Source organism: Tachypleus tridentatus, chromosome 1 (assembly GCF_004210375.1).
Source record: "Tachypleus tridentatus isolate NWPU-2018 chromosome 1, ASM421037v1, whole genome shotgun sequence".
In the NCBI taxonomy this organism is placed as follows: domain Eukaryota; kingdom Metazoa; phylum Arthropoda; class Merostomata; order Xiphosura; family Limulidae; genus Tachypleus; species Tachypleus tridentatus.
Window position 1 is genome coordinate 93896275 of NC_134825.1, and position 14205 is coordinate 93910479.

At 33.3% G+C, this 14205-nt stretch overlaps 1 protein-coding gene across 2 annotated transcripts in view; it reads right to left on the reverse strand.

The window, feature by feature from the left end:
* The window catches only part of LOC143255744 (F-box/LRR-repeat protein 3-like), a 38256-nt gene that overhangs the window by 4140 nt on the left and 19911 nt on the right, over positions 1-14205 (reverse strand). The window lies entirely within an intron of this gene.

Below are 14205 nucleotides of genomic sequence, written 5' to 3' on the forward strand. Positions count from 1 at the left end.
CAACCTTATACAGTGAAAATAAATCTGTTATGCATTTTATTAACTGAAGAATAAAGTTGAATTTAACCTTTTAAATTTTCTAAATAATGATTTCTTATTATAATAATAATAAAGATTATATTTTTGAAACATTTAGTTAATATTTAATAATTCACTGTGTTTAATAAACAATCTTAGACAGTACAGAAAATTAAATACATATAAATATACAACAATACAATATAGGATTGAGTTTGTTACATCAAAACAAGTTTGGATATGGAAATCATTATAGTCCTTGTTCTTAATGACACTGGAACAAAGGGATACAAATTAATTTGAAGCACCATTACCACTTATAACAACACACAACTCAACCACGGTAAGCAAAGTGAACAATCTTATACAAGGTAAAAATCTATGAACACAAAGGTCAATGGCAAAAGTTGTCAATATGCCCCAAGCAGTAGCAGATAACATGGAAACAAGTCCAACAGAGTAGGGATTCTCCAAGATAAAGCTTACAGTCATACTTCCTCTCAACTGTTGTATACCGCAAGCAGCTGAAGAATTAAATGGCTATTCATGCTATTTTGTACAAGAATGTAGTGATCAAGTCACTAGATGCAGCACCTAAGGATTTCTGTGTAAACATAGTTAAAACAAGCACAAATTGGAAAACCATCATACTGGTATAGCAGATAGATTACAAAAGTAAGGATGAAAAGAATGCTTTGGATATGACAACCTTACATTAAAGCCTTTTACAATATAATATTTAGTACAGGGCTATTATCAAAACAGATATTCATCAGATATAGCACGACCAGACATGCCAACATGGTAAGGCTCCAAAACCATTTTATTAAAATGAACTCAACTTAAAACTGAGAAAAAAAAAAAAGATAACTGTTACATATTACTAACTATAGGTGTTATATACTATTATTATCAACAAGTATATTACAAATCAATCACACCAGTTCAAACCAACTTGTCACCCTGAGCAAAATAGAACTTATCTTATCCCCACAACCAAACTCCTTAATTCAATTATCAACAATATTAGAGTTCAGAATTGTTTCTATTTTTAAAATTCACCATAATAGTCAGTCGACTTGTTTCTCAAACAATTCTGAAGTTAAGTAATCTTTTTAAGGTTTTGCTGCATAATCATGTATAGTTCCAGTACTCGCATGAGAGACAAAAACTTTGACCAATCTATTTATGATACTGGAAAGGAAAAGGAGTTCATTGCCACATTAAATACAAAATATGCTGCTCTATAAATATGTCATCTAACACAAGCATCTTTACAGTTAAGCTATTCCAACTGATTAAATCTCAAAATATATTATAGTGACTGTGCTACACACTGTGTTAAAGATTATGGCTGGGCACATCATTAACTACATATTAAAAACAGTGGATTTGCATTTTCTGCTGTCTAGTAGACAAAGCTTAATTAAAAAAAGAAAACATCCACAAAACATTTTAAAACCTTTTTTATTGTTTATTTTAAAATTTACTTATTTCAGCATTTTCCATGCATATTTATCATTATAAATCTAATGAATATAAACAAAGAAAGTACAAGTATTTATTCTTTCAAATAAATTGAGTTTAGTAACTTAATCCTCTTACAAATATGATCTTTAGGTTTGTATGTCATGAAGTACATAACATTAAAAATCCTTTGTTAAGGCACAGAACAAAACAGCTTAAATCTACATGATAAATTAAAATTTGTGACCTGGCTCAGAATATATAACAGTTGGTTGGTTTGGTATTTTTTTTTGGAACAGAGCAACTAGGCTATCTGCACCAAACTTCCAGTAAAAAGATAACATTAAAGTAAATTTATTAAAATTCATAAAAGGAAATAAAGGTAAAACAAAACAAAGTTTAATTTTTGAATTACAAATATAAATAGCATTAAATCAAATTTTTACATCTAGTCAACAGCAGTAAGAGAAAAACTACAGCAATGCAAGTTGTAAAGGACTTTCTGTAGCATAATTATAATTATCACAACTCACCAGGAAGACTAAAAGGTAAGTTCAAAAACCATCAGTCACCTAAAGTTGGCCTTTCCAGTCCTGATTTAGTTATTTGATGTTATGGATATTTTCAGAAAGTAAAGTAATACAAGTTTTAAAAGACTTGCAGAGAAATTTTAATTATTATAACTCGCCAAAATGATAATGGGTAGTTCAAACAGCAGTGTTAGTCACATGAAGTTGGCCTTTCCAGTCCTGGTTTAGAGTTATCTGACATTATAGCCATTTCCTAATTCCAAATTGAACAAGATGTACTTTGATTCTTAAAAGGGAATTACATTTAAAAAGGTCTAATGTATAAATCAACTTAAATAGCATCAAAAAGATCAATGGCCTTTAAAAAATTAAAAACATTTCCAAGGTGGACAGAGTCACCATCGCCAATAACACTGTCTAACATTACAGATAAACCTTGGGACGGTACATGCTTAAAACAGTGCCATCATTGAGAGTCATAACGATGGAAAGACAGTAAAATGTGGCTTATTGTGACCCAAGTGCTACACAGACAACACATTGGTACATCAGTCCCACATAAAAGAAAACAATGAGTTAAAAAACTGTGGCCAATGCATACACTAGTTAGAACAACTTTATTTTACCAATCCTTATGGAAGCAAGATGGCCAAACTCCAACGGAAGGTTTCATTTGGAAAAGTTCGTTATCACATTGCTCACTCCAACTCGACTGCCAAATAACATGGAGCCAGGCATTGACTACAGGACCATAGTCCATGTATGGAACAGACACAGCAGTGATAGTGTCAGAGCAGACAGATTTAGCTGCGGTGTCAGTGAGCTCGTTCCCACAAATACCAACGTTGCCCAGTGTCCAGAAAAAAACTGGATAGAAGCAGACATCAAAAATAAATGGGCCAGTCAGTTTTAAATATCGGCAAGGACAGGTTAAGAGCTGATATGAATCAATTCCAGAGCCAGTAGAGAACTAAGCAAGTCAATATAAATAGTGCAATTTGAGTACTGCTTAACTCCTATGTGATACAGGGCAAGAGAAATGGCATACAGTTCAGCAGTGAACACTGAAGGTGTAGAGATGATTCCACGAGACAACCGAAACACAACAAACCCTGGCAGAGCCCACAGAGTCACCTGATTTTGAACCATCTGTATAAATAGGAATGGAAGGATGGTTCAAAAGATGTTCAGAAAATAACAGACAGTATGTCCAATTGGGAGTGTCTGGTTTTCTCAGATGAATTAAATATAGGTCACATTTGTGGACTGTAATACGCCATGATCAGTGGATACAGCAATGTTATCCAAGGACAGACCCAATTCATCCAACTGCGCCTGGATATGAAGGCCAAAAGGAGAAATGGCAGATTGTTCTGAAAAAGCACAGCCCACCGAGGAAGGAAAATACAACCCCCAGGTGGGATACTTTGGTAAGGAATGGAGTTCCATAGCATACAATAAAGACAGTTGCAAATGGCAGAGATGCAAAGAAAGTTCAAGACACTATGTATAAGCTCTGAACTCGGGAAGTGCGGAAAGCCCCCGATGCAGAGCCAAAGTCCCTGATGATGAGCGGGGTTCAGCATCTTCAAGACCAAGGTCCTGGCAGAGCAATAGACCAATGACCCATAGTCTAGTTTTGATCGAGTAAGAGCACAATATATCTTTAGTATAGAACATCAATCCATTCCCCAGGTGGTGGAAGAGAGGACACAGAGGATGTTCAGTGCTCTTGTACATTTGACCCATAGCTGCTTGGTGTGTAATATAAAGGTCAGCTTATAGTCAAAGATAAACCCCAAGAACTTTGTCTCAGGGACCACAGGCAGCACAACTTCACTGATACAGAGTTCAGAATCAAGGTAAATATCCCGTTGGTGACATAAGTGCATGCTAACGGTTTTTGAGAGAGAAAAGTTAAAGTTGTTTGCTGTGGTCCACTTCAGTAAACAATTGAGGGCAGTCTGTAGCTGCTGCTCAATACACCTCATGTTCAACATAGAGCCCATCTGCAACAGTAAGAGGGAGTTGTTCAGCGATGGCATTAATCTTTATACTGAAAAGTGTGACACTTTAAACCCAGCCCTGAAGGACCTCAAGTTCCTGTAGAAATGAAAGGGAAAGTGTCAAACCCACGTGAACTTGGAATCATCTGTCCATTAAAAAAATGTTTAATAAAAATGGCTAAATAGCCACGTAACCCATATACATGGAGGCCTCACAAAATGCCATACCTCCATGTCGTGTCATAAGCCTTCTCAATGTCAAAGAATATTGATACAAGATGTTGTCGTTTGAGAAAGGCTTCTCTGGTTGATGTTTCAGGTCAAATCAAGTGGTCCACGATGAAGTGCTGTTGTCGGAACCCACACTGGGTGGGTGAGAGGAGGTTGTTTGATTTGAGGAACCAAACAAGAGGAGCATTAACCATCCTCTCCAAGGTCTTACAGAGACAGCTTGTTAAAGCATTGGAAGGTAGTTTGAAGGAATTTTGGGATCCTTCACACGCTTAGAGAAAGGGAGGAAAATAGTCTAGCAACAGCCATCAGAAAAAACATTCCTGCCAAATCTGGTTAAAAACAATCAAAAGAATAATAAGAGAAGCAGAAGCTAGATGGTGCAGCATTTCATAGTGTACATCATCAGGTCTGACTGATGTACTGCCAGACTGATGAAGGGCCAGTTTGAGTTTCACCAGTATAAAGGGAAGATAATAGTCATAGAGACAATCAGCTCAAAAAGAAAGAGGTGATCGTTCTGCCCTAGTCTTGATGGCTAAGAAAGTGGATGATGAAACATAAGTGATAAATACCTGGCAAAAGCTTTCACCTAGAGTGTCAGTGATGCTCCAGGCATCAGCTCCTTCTTGGCCATCAGAGAGCAAGGTCAAGAGGAGGAGAGAATTATATTGCCCATTGACCTTTCGAATCTTGTTCTATATGACTATGGAACTGGTGGTAAAAGATATGCTGGTTGTGAACTTAATCCAAGAATCCTTCTGGCTTTGATGTCTTACCCACTGAACACATGCTTGGGACTGCTGGAAAGCTATGCAGTGTGAGTATGGGATACCTACGAAAAGTATCCCAGGCCTGTTTTTGAGCCTTCCATGCTATGTGGTAAGCAGGATTACACCACAAACGAGGATATTGTGTTGAAGTTTTATGAATACATTGAGCAGCTGCCTGTATAATACAGTCAGTTACTGCTGCCACACGGTCATCTATTGATGGCAGGATCGAGTTGTGCGAGAGCAGTGAAAGAGGGCCAGTTTGCTTGATCCAACTTCCACTGGGGTAAGTGAGTCAGGTGGCATCAACCATAGCCAGTCTCTCCCAAAATTATAGGAAAATGATCACTGCCTCATGGATTATTGCCAACCCTCCACAAAAAGTGGGAGAATAGTGAAGGGTAGTAAACTGAGAGATGAATAGCAGTAAAGGACTGAGTAGGTGCATGAAAATAAGTATAATAACCACTACTGAAAAGAGAAATGTTGCAATTAGAGAGCATATGCTCTATGGAGCAACCCCTCCCATCAATATCAGTACTTCTCCAGAGGGAATTATGTCCATTAAAGTACCCCAGGATTAAAAAAAAAAGATGCCAGCTGTTCAATGAGAGCATTATGATCTGATTCATCACAGGTCTCTCCAGGTGACAGGTAGAGAGAACAATCAGTGATGGTATGATCCAAGGAAACACGGATGGCTGCAGCCTCCAAGGGTGTTTCGAGTGGCAAAGACAGGGTGGGCACATGCTGATCAACCAACAGCACCAGCCCTCCATGCACTCGTCCATCACACAACCTGTCATTTCTGTACAAAGAAAACAGCCAAAATGTGACTGTATCGGCAGGTTTCAGAAATGTTTCCTGTGAGGAAAGGCATACAGGATGGTAGGAAGCAATCAGTGCTTTCATGTCATTCAGATTAGAACGTAAACCTTAACAATTCCATTGTATCAAGGTGGCCATTTTTATTTATGTGTAGGCAAATTAGGTAAAGAGTCCTTCTGTTTATGACCACGTCTTTTTTTCTTTATTGTTTTTATTTGAGCTCTATGGATCCTGCACTGGTTTGATTGGGCAAGTCTTTGTTGTTGGAAGAGGATTCCAGCAATTGAGGATGTAAACAAATGATTGTTTTGCATCTTGGGGTGGGGAAGAAGATATACCTGAGGAAGTGCCCATACATGGAGCCAAAGGAAGTGGATCTTGGGGCTTGCTGGAATGTATGTTAGGAACAGAGATGGGTGTTGAAGTTGATGAATCAACCTTTTTAATCATGGGGGTCAAATGGCTTCTCATTTGGTTTGAGAACAATTCTTTTGGAGGCACAGAGAGATCCATCTGCACTCCCACTATAGTAGTGAAATGAAGTGCAGCGGCATATGTCCGAGATGAAGTGTTGGACAGCAACTTTCAAGCCTCAGGGTAAGTAATGTTATGAATAGTTTTCAAATGCTGCACCTTTTTCTTCCAACTATTTACATCAAAAACGAAAGTAGGATGGGTGAGGGATGGTTTTACATTAATAGGCATTGTGTTCCTTGCCACTGCAATGGGCACACGTCAATGAACCAAGACAATGATGTCTTTGAGTGATTAAACTGCTGACTCTGGAAACATCTGAGAGGGTTTGGAATGTATGGCCATACCTTGCAATTAAGATAAACTGCCTTGATGTTGGCAAGTGGATGTGGTGATGTAAATGTCGGAATGAGGACATTGGTCGGCATCACAATTCCATCTGTGTGAGTGGAAATATGCCTCATTGCACAAACACCTTGGGTGGAGAAACCATTAAGAATCTCCAACTTGGGGATGTTCTTCAAATCACTCCCAACAATATCTCCTCGTGATGAATTCAAAGTAACATGAGGCGTAACCTCAATAGGTATATTCCCAATTGCCTTTCAATGCAAAAGGAGTTCACTGTGTTGAGATGTGGATGTTTCCACCAATATTTCACCTGAGCAAAGCTTCTTTACTGACTTTGGAGAATCAGCATATCCCTCTTGTACCTTCTGAATGAAAAAAGGGAGATATCTGTCCTGAAGAAGGATTGTCTGAAAGAGAATGTAGTATAAGAAAATGAGGTACAAGTGTTACAGTTTTTGAAGATTGCTGCTCAGAATCTTCAAGACATGGTCGCTTACCTATCAACTGTTTTTTCACTTTTTATTTAAGGTTTTATTTGGAGGATTCATAATAAAAAAAAGAATATTTTGGTGTCCACTGACACCACCCACCATGAAGCCCTACAAGGGGGAACACTGCAATGCTGAACAAGGACACTGCAGCAACGCCAGGGTTTCATGAGCACTATACCCAAACACCAGCATCACATACAGTGCCCACAATACCTGTTAAGAACATCCAACACTGGTACTTCGTTGACCCTAGCCCAAGTGGATCAGCCAACTGACCCAGTGGGAACACCCCAAGGCTGCCAATCTACAGGAATTCAAGGCCAAAGTGGTGTGTTAGGGTCCAGGATCCTCTCCTCCCCTTCACGGGTCACCATGCACAACAAACGTGGGTAGATGTTTAGATCCCAGAGGAGGTAAACTGAAAGAACAGAACCTTCCCTGGGAGGTCCTCTCACCACATACAGAAATCCACACTGAGGAGATACATAACAGAGAAAGTACAAATGTAAACCAGTAAGTGTTTCATCAGATACTCATATGTAGGTGTATTCTTTGCAATGTATTAGTTAAAATGCAAAATGGTAGTTTAAAGTTAGTTGCAGAACTATGATATAAACAAAAAAGTATAAATCTGACAAACTATTTTCAAACACTATCAATAAAAAAACTAATAATAAAAGCAATCCTAAATCAATCATACTTTGATAAAATACTTCCAGTTACTATCTATAAAACAGCCAGTAAAAAATATCTTGTCACAACAACACAGTGGAACCTCCTCATTACAAACTTGGTGGATTACACTAAACTTTTCACCACAAAATGACTATCAGAATTTCTATACTATAACTTTAAATGTGTGGTATATTTTCACAAAATAAGGCAAACTTTCAGTAACCATTACAAGTTTATTGTACAAAAAAAAAATGATATTTTGCAATGAAATACTATTACTATACATTTCTTCATGTAAATATTTGATTCAGAGTATTAACTTCTCTGAGTGAAAAGTTGCAAATGTTAAAATTGAAAACACTTTTCATATGAAAAACTGTCAGGTTTCATTTACATAATCTATAAAAACCTCCTTAATAAATATCAAACTTTTATTCATGAAAACCTTATATTTGATCTGTTATTTTCTCTACCATAGCTTACACACATTCAGTCAATTTCACCAACCTTGTAACCACCATAAAAAAATAAAATAAATCTCAACTACCATTTCTTCTTTCTAGAATAACTGCAAATTGTAATAGGAAACTACAGTTGGTTATCTTAAATAGCATAAAGCTTACAACAGTATTCAACTTTTTATACTTAATTTTATTGTTTTATTGCCCTTTGATCGTGTCTAACTAATAATCTGCCATATAAGTTGTAAATCACTAGGCACAGCTGAAGTTCTATTACTGAATGACATCAACACACAAGAAACTTCAAAGCATAACTCATAAAAAAGTTAACATTTTTCTTAAACTGAAAATGTATTTCCAATAGGTACTAACCTTTTTCACACAAAGCTATTTCATGTTTGTATGTCCTCTAAGCATCATTAAAAAAATGTTCACAATCAATTTCATGACATTTCTGAACATATCTATATATCATGTGACTACTCTACCAATAGTATTGTGTTATCTATGCCCTTCGATCCTCATTTCTGAGAATTGGAATGCTAAAAAAAAGTAAGTACCTATCAGAAATGCATTTTTAGTGAAAGAAAAATGTTAATCTGGAAGATTTGATGCTTATCAAACACACACACACACACACACACAAAGAAAATAAATTTTAAATAGTCTAGCAAAATCAAATCAAAAAGGATTGCATTAAAAACAGCTACCAAAAACCTGTGATAAATGACATTTAAATGAACAAAGTAAGATCAAATAAAAAAAACAAAATAAAGACGTTGCACAGATTAACCAGTATAATATTCATGGTGTGTATTTTTCACTAAATTTGACAGACTTATAGTAAGGATTACAATATTCATAAGTTTGTCATTATTAGTCTGAGTACACATTTTCACATTTACACATTCAAATGTGTTTGTTTTGCATTCAAAATTTTATTGAACTAATATTCTATGAATTTATGTCAATAAGTTTGGAACCAAATTGTATATTTTAATATCATATACGAGTTAATTTCTGAACTTAAAAGTAAATATAAAAATAATGCACTTAAATACAGATTTTAGTGAGTTAAGTGGTAAGTTGAATGCAGCACTGTTTAAAGTTAGATGTTTGCAATTTCAAAATACTAAGTCTATAGTATCATACAAATGAGGAACTTGAATTTCTAATGTTGAGAATCTAAAATACAAACTAAGAGCCTCATTAATTTTTATTTTACTGATATATGGCTTATGTAGTGAATCAGAGTGGCTCCTTTCACCTCTTTCCATTTTTGGAAATGCCCCCTTATATACACTAACTTCAATATATCACGTGAATAACCATTCATCAGCTTAGAATATTTCTCTAGTAGATTTTTCAAGCATTTTAATTTGTGAAAAGGCTACCACATTCGTTAAAGCCAAGATTTCAAGAAGGTAGGTTTGTTTCTTAAGTCTGCTGAAAATTTCATATTTTTTAAAACGTAAATTATAGCTTAGTTTCAAAGCTTATTAAAATTATTATGGAATTCTATGTTATCAGTATTGTTAATTACGATTTTTAGGTTATTCAACTGTATATATATATATATATAACCTAAACGTTTCTTTGATATCCTACATGTGAAAAATTTTAAAAAGCTTAACTTGTGTCCAACAGAAACTGAGTTCAAAGGTCATAGCTAGAAGAAATAGTTTATTTTTTTATTTATTGTTACATATTTTAAGAAAAATAAGTTTCATAACTTATTTCTAACTAGTAATAACCTACATACAAATATAATCTATAATAACTGAAATACAATTGAATATCACAAATACTAGTCCACTAAAACACAGCCAAGATAGAAAAGACTAAAGGTCAGTTTTATACTAATGGATACAGTGACATGAGTGCACCTGCATCAATTCAAGTTATGTCATGTTAGCTGGAAACAACTAGAAGGTCAATATAATAAAAATAATAGACATATGTGAATGTATAACATTATGAGACTTAAGCTACTTAAACTAAGCATTTTAATTTTTGTGTTATAATGTGTAGTAATTCTAGCATAAATTAAAGCATAATTTATGTTTATTTCCTCATTTTTTATGATAGTTACAAAGTTACCTCACAATTAGGAAACAGAATACAAAATATAAAGTTTTATTGAAAACAAATGTTCTAAATGTATCTAGAAGGTTTTAGAGATTACACAAATAATGTCTGAGATTTTTGGAAAGAAGTTTTTTAATCATAACATGAAATCACTTTGCACCTGGACTAGTATAACAAAACAGACTCATTTTCTGAAACGAATCTTCAGGAAAATATTTTATTAAAAAATTGATTTTTTGTGTACAAAAAAATTGTAATCTTTACTAAACATCTACCAAATTTTCTGAAGATACACATGCTGTATCAAAAGTTATAGTGCAAATAGTTAACTTGTGCAAATGTGCATCTATATTATACTGAGCCCCTTATGAAAGGGGTAAACAACTTGGCACTACTTTTATGCAAATGTCTGAAAACTAGTAGTTACAGTAGACTTAATGAGTGGTGATTGGGAGTTATACAAGTTGGTTTAGATAATTTTGTTAGGCTTTTATAACTCTATATTAGTATAATTTATCTGCTGTGCTACAAATATAATCTTATCACCATGGACATTTTATTTGATTTTTTAAGAATTACTTTATGTGAGCTTTTGGTAACGCTACATTCCAACAATGGCTATTATGTCATGTTGTTTAGCAACATAAGTATAATCTAATATTAAAAGTAAAATAAAATGTATAGACAACTGGAAAAAAAAATCTGTTGATTTCGTAATTTGGAGTTTCCATTGACTAAAGAGGTTAGCTCTTTATTTAAAATGTTAGTGATATTACAGAAAATACCTTAATTAAGAAAAGATTAACCCATACCCCAATGGACATCTTTTACTAAGCATGCAACAAGGTTGAAAGCAACTCACATTCAAAATTTTATTAATTTACTTTTTCCTATTCAAAATAGTACAGTGTAAAACTTTAGCTAATAATATACATTTTAATATTATATTTTCAAGTTCTTAATTTTATATGGCAGTACTTAACAAAAATCCTGAAATTCTCCAAATATTACATGTCACATATTTTCTCTATACATCTACTATATTTTATCCACTACCACTCCAATAAGTACGAAATTAAATCTAAATTACTCATTATAAAATGGTTATTGCTTAGACAAATCAATTTTTATAACCTTCAATTCTGTTTGGTAACAGAACTATGAAACAGAAAATCAGACACCTCATGCCACTCTTTCAGGATTGGTTAATAGTCCTCTCATGTTTAATTTATATTATCTATAATAAATAGAAAACCAAAGCTTTTATCTATTATATGTTGTGATACATGACATTTTCTCAATGGATAATTGTCAATTCTGCTGTAAGTACAAGCTTTTTTTCCATGGAAAATATAACAAATAGTGTGGATTAATTTGTAATGGCTCTTGTTGCACAGTTAGAAAGCCAGAAAAGATGCAAAAATTACAGGAAATTGTCTAGTTTTGGCATGTTATTAGCCTATGTTCTTTGTTTTTAACATTATTTAATTAAGTAAAAATTATTTAGCATATTACTACCACTGACGTAAAAAAAGTAGAGGTAAGGTCATCAACAATCAACAGCAAGAAAAAAGATTTAGTTAAGTATTTCATTTCATGTTTATTCTTTATTTCTTACCAAAAAAGTAACTAAAATGTAAACATATGGATCTCTAAGTTAGTTAAGATTAGATTACATAAAATAAATAATATAATAAAAATGTTTCACACTAGGCATGCACATGAGCAGCTTTTGGATAGAGTAAATTGACAGCATAATTTAACCTGCATGTTCTCCAGCTAATTTAGGACTTCTAGAAGTTCAAAGGGCAATAACAATTAAATTTAACTATAAATAGATGTGTACCATCAGAAGTTTAAAGCAATTCAGAACAAATGGACGTAGTTTCATGCTAGAATTTGAAATCTTTCTGGAAAGAAAAAAAAGTAATTCACATTTATTTCAATTTTTTTTTTGGTGCTTATGAGATAGGATGGAGAAAACAGAAAAATAGAGCTATAGTGAAAACAAATACTTGAATTGTATTAAGGAATTTATACAGAATATACAAATCAAATCTGAGATTTTTGTATATGAAGAAAAGTATTTTTAATCTCAACATGAAAATCACTTTGCATGGAGACTATTCAAAATAAATATTCAATATATTCATGGACAAATCTCTTGTAAAAATACCTCATTACAGAACTGATTGTTTTGTGTACAAAAGACATGTAATGTGTACTTACAGTATGCCAAAATTCGTGAAGATATACACACTTTATTAAAACTAAATCCAAGTAAAAATACATTCTTAGTAGGAGTTATGTCTTAGCTAAGGCATACATATGCCCATTGCTACACATTATATACAGAGAATTTAATTAAACAAACTATAAATGCCACCTTATTCTGAATCAAATCTCCAACAGCAGCTTAATATTTTTCATTTCAAACTAATGGGATCAAATAATAAATAGCTACAGTAAATAATTATGAATAATATCAGAATTTTCCAATCACAGATACCTTTGGGCCTTAGTTTAAAGAATAGCATCAAGCTTAATTTGAGTATCAGATCTGCAATCACAGTGATGGCTGATACTAAGTGTCAAATTATAGCTGACATTGCTTGGTTGGAAATTTTACTTCCACTGCAGATAGAGTAGCCATCATTGAAGCAGACTATAAAAAATGGCAAAAATCATGCAACCAAGAGATGGTGAAAATGATAGTGATTTTAGGCAAAAGTGATATAGAAATTTGTAACTATATATTTTATTCAGAAAATAATTAATTTCAGAATAAGAATGCAGTAGCAGTGGTTCACCACAGTGTAATTCTAGTTAACAGCATGGAGTCATAATATGGATTTCTAGCTTAAGTAAATGTCTACAGTAGCTCCACCCTTGCATGCTTGTTGTGTTTACTATCCCTACTTGTAGATTTTTAAATTCAAAATTTTCTATTTATCTTGTGTCTAAAACCTTGTGTTGTTTTTTTTGTTTTTAAATTGCATTTTCACTTTAAGCTAGCTATTTTGTTTCTGTATTGTTTAGTACAATCCCTATTCCCTTTTTTTTTAAATTAACAATTTTTAATAATCCTGTATTAATTGTATTAATATACAATGATAATAAAGAAGTTTACTTAAATTTTGAATGTACCTCTAAAAAGTCATTACATGCATTTTGATCTACTTGTAGCAAGGGTTAATATGTTCAAACCAGAAAATACAGAAAAACGGAGATGTTCAAGTAACCTAGAACAAGTGCACTGTATCACAAAAAATTTAACATGATTTTAACACAAACTGCACCAATCAGTCATTAAACTCAAACAAAGCCTTTGAAATGTGAAGTACATTCGAAGTAAATAACTTGTAATAACCAGATAAACAAAATCAAAACAAAAATTAGTAAAAAGCTAACTTAAGAAGTTTAAAAACAAATTTTTTTGTCCTTCAAAATTTGTAGTGCAAACTGAAGGGATTTACAGATTTGGATCAAATTACCTTTAAATTCCAGATAAACATAAAAAGGTACATTTTTTATTTAAACCAAAGTTTCACCTTTGAGGCTTCTTTAGGGTTAATATACATAACTGTTTGATGATATAAAATAATATTTGTTACTTTAATATCAAATAGTTATGTCTATGTCTATGTAAATAAAAAATATATTATTTTATATTTATGTGGAGTGTAAAGGTTTTCTTTTTTCTTAACTTTTATTTTAAAAAAATCACAAACTTTCAAACATTAAGTTCAATTTCAAGTGAATGTATTATACAGTCGCTTGATCCGACAAAGACAAATTTTTATCCTTTGGAA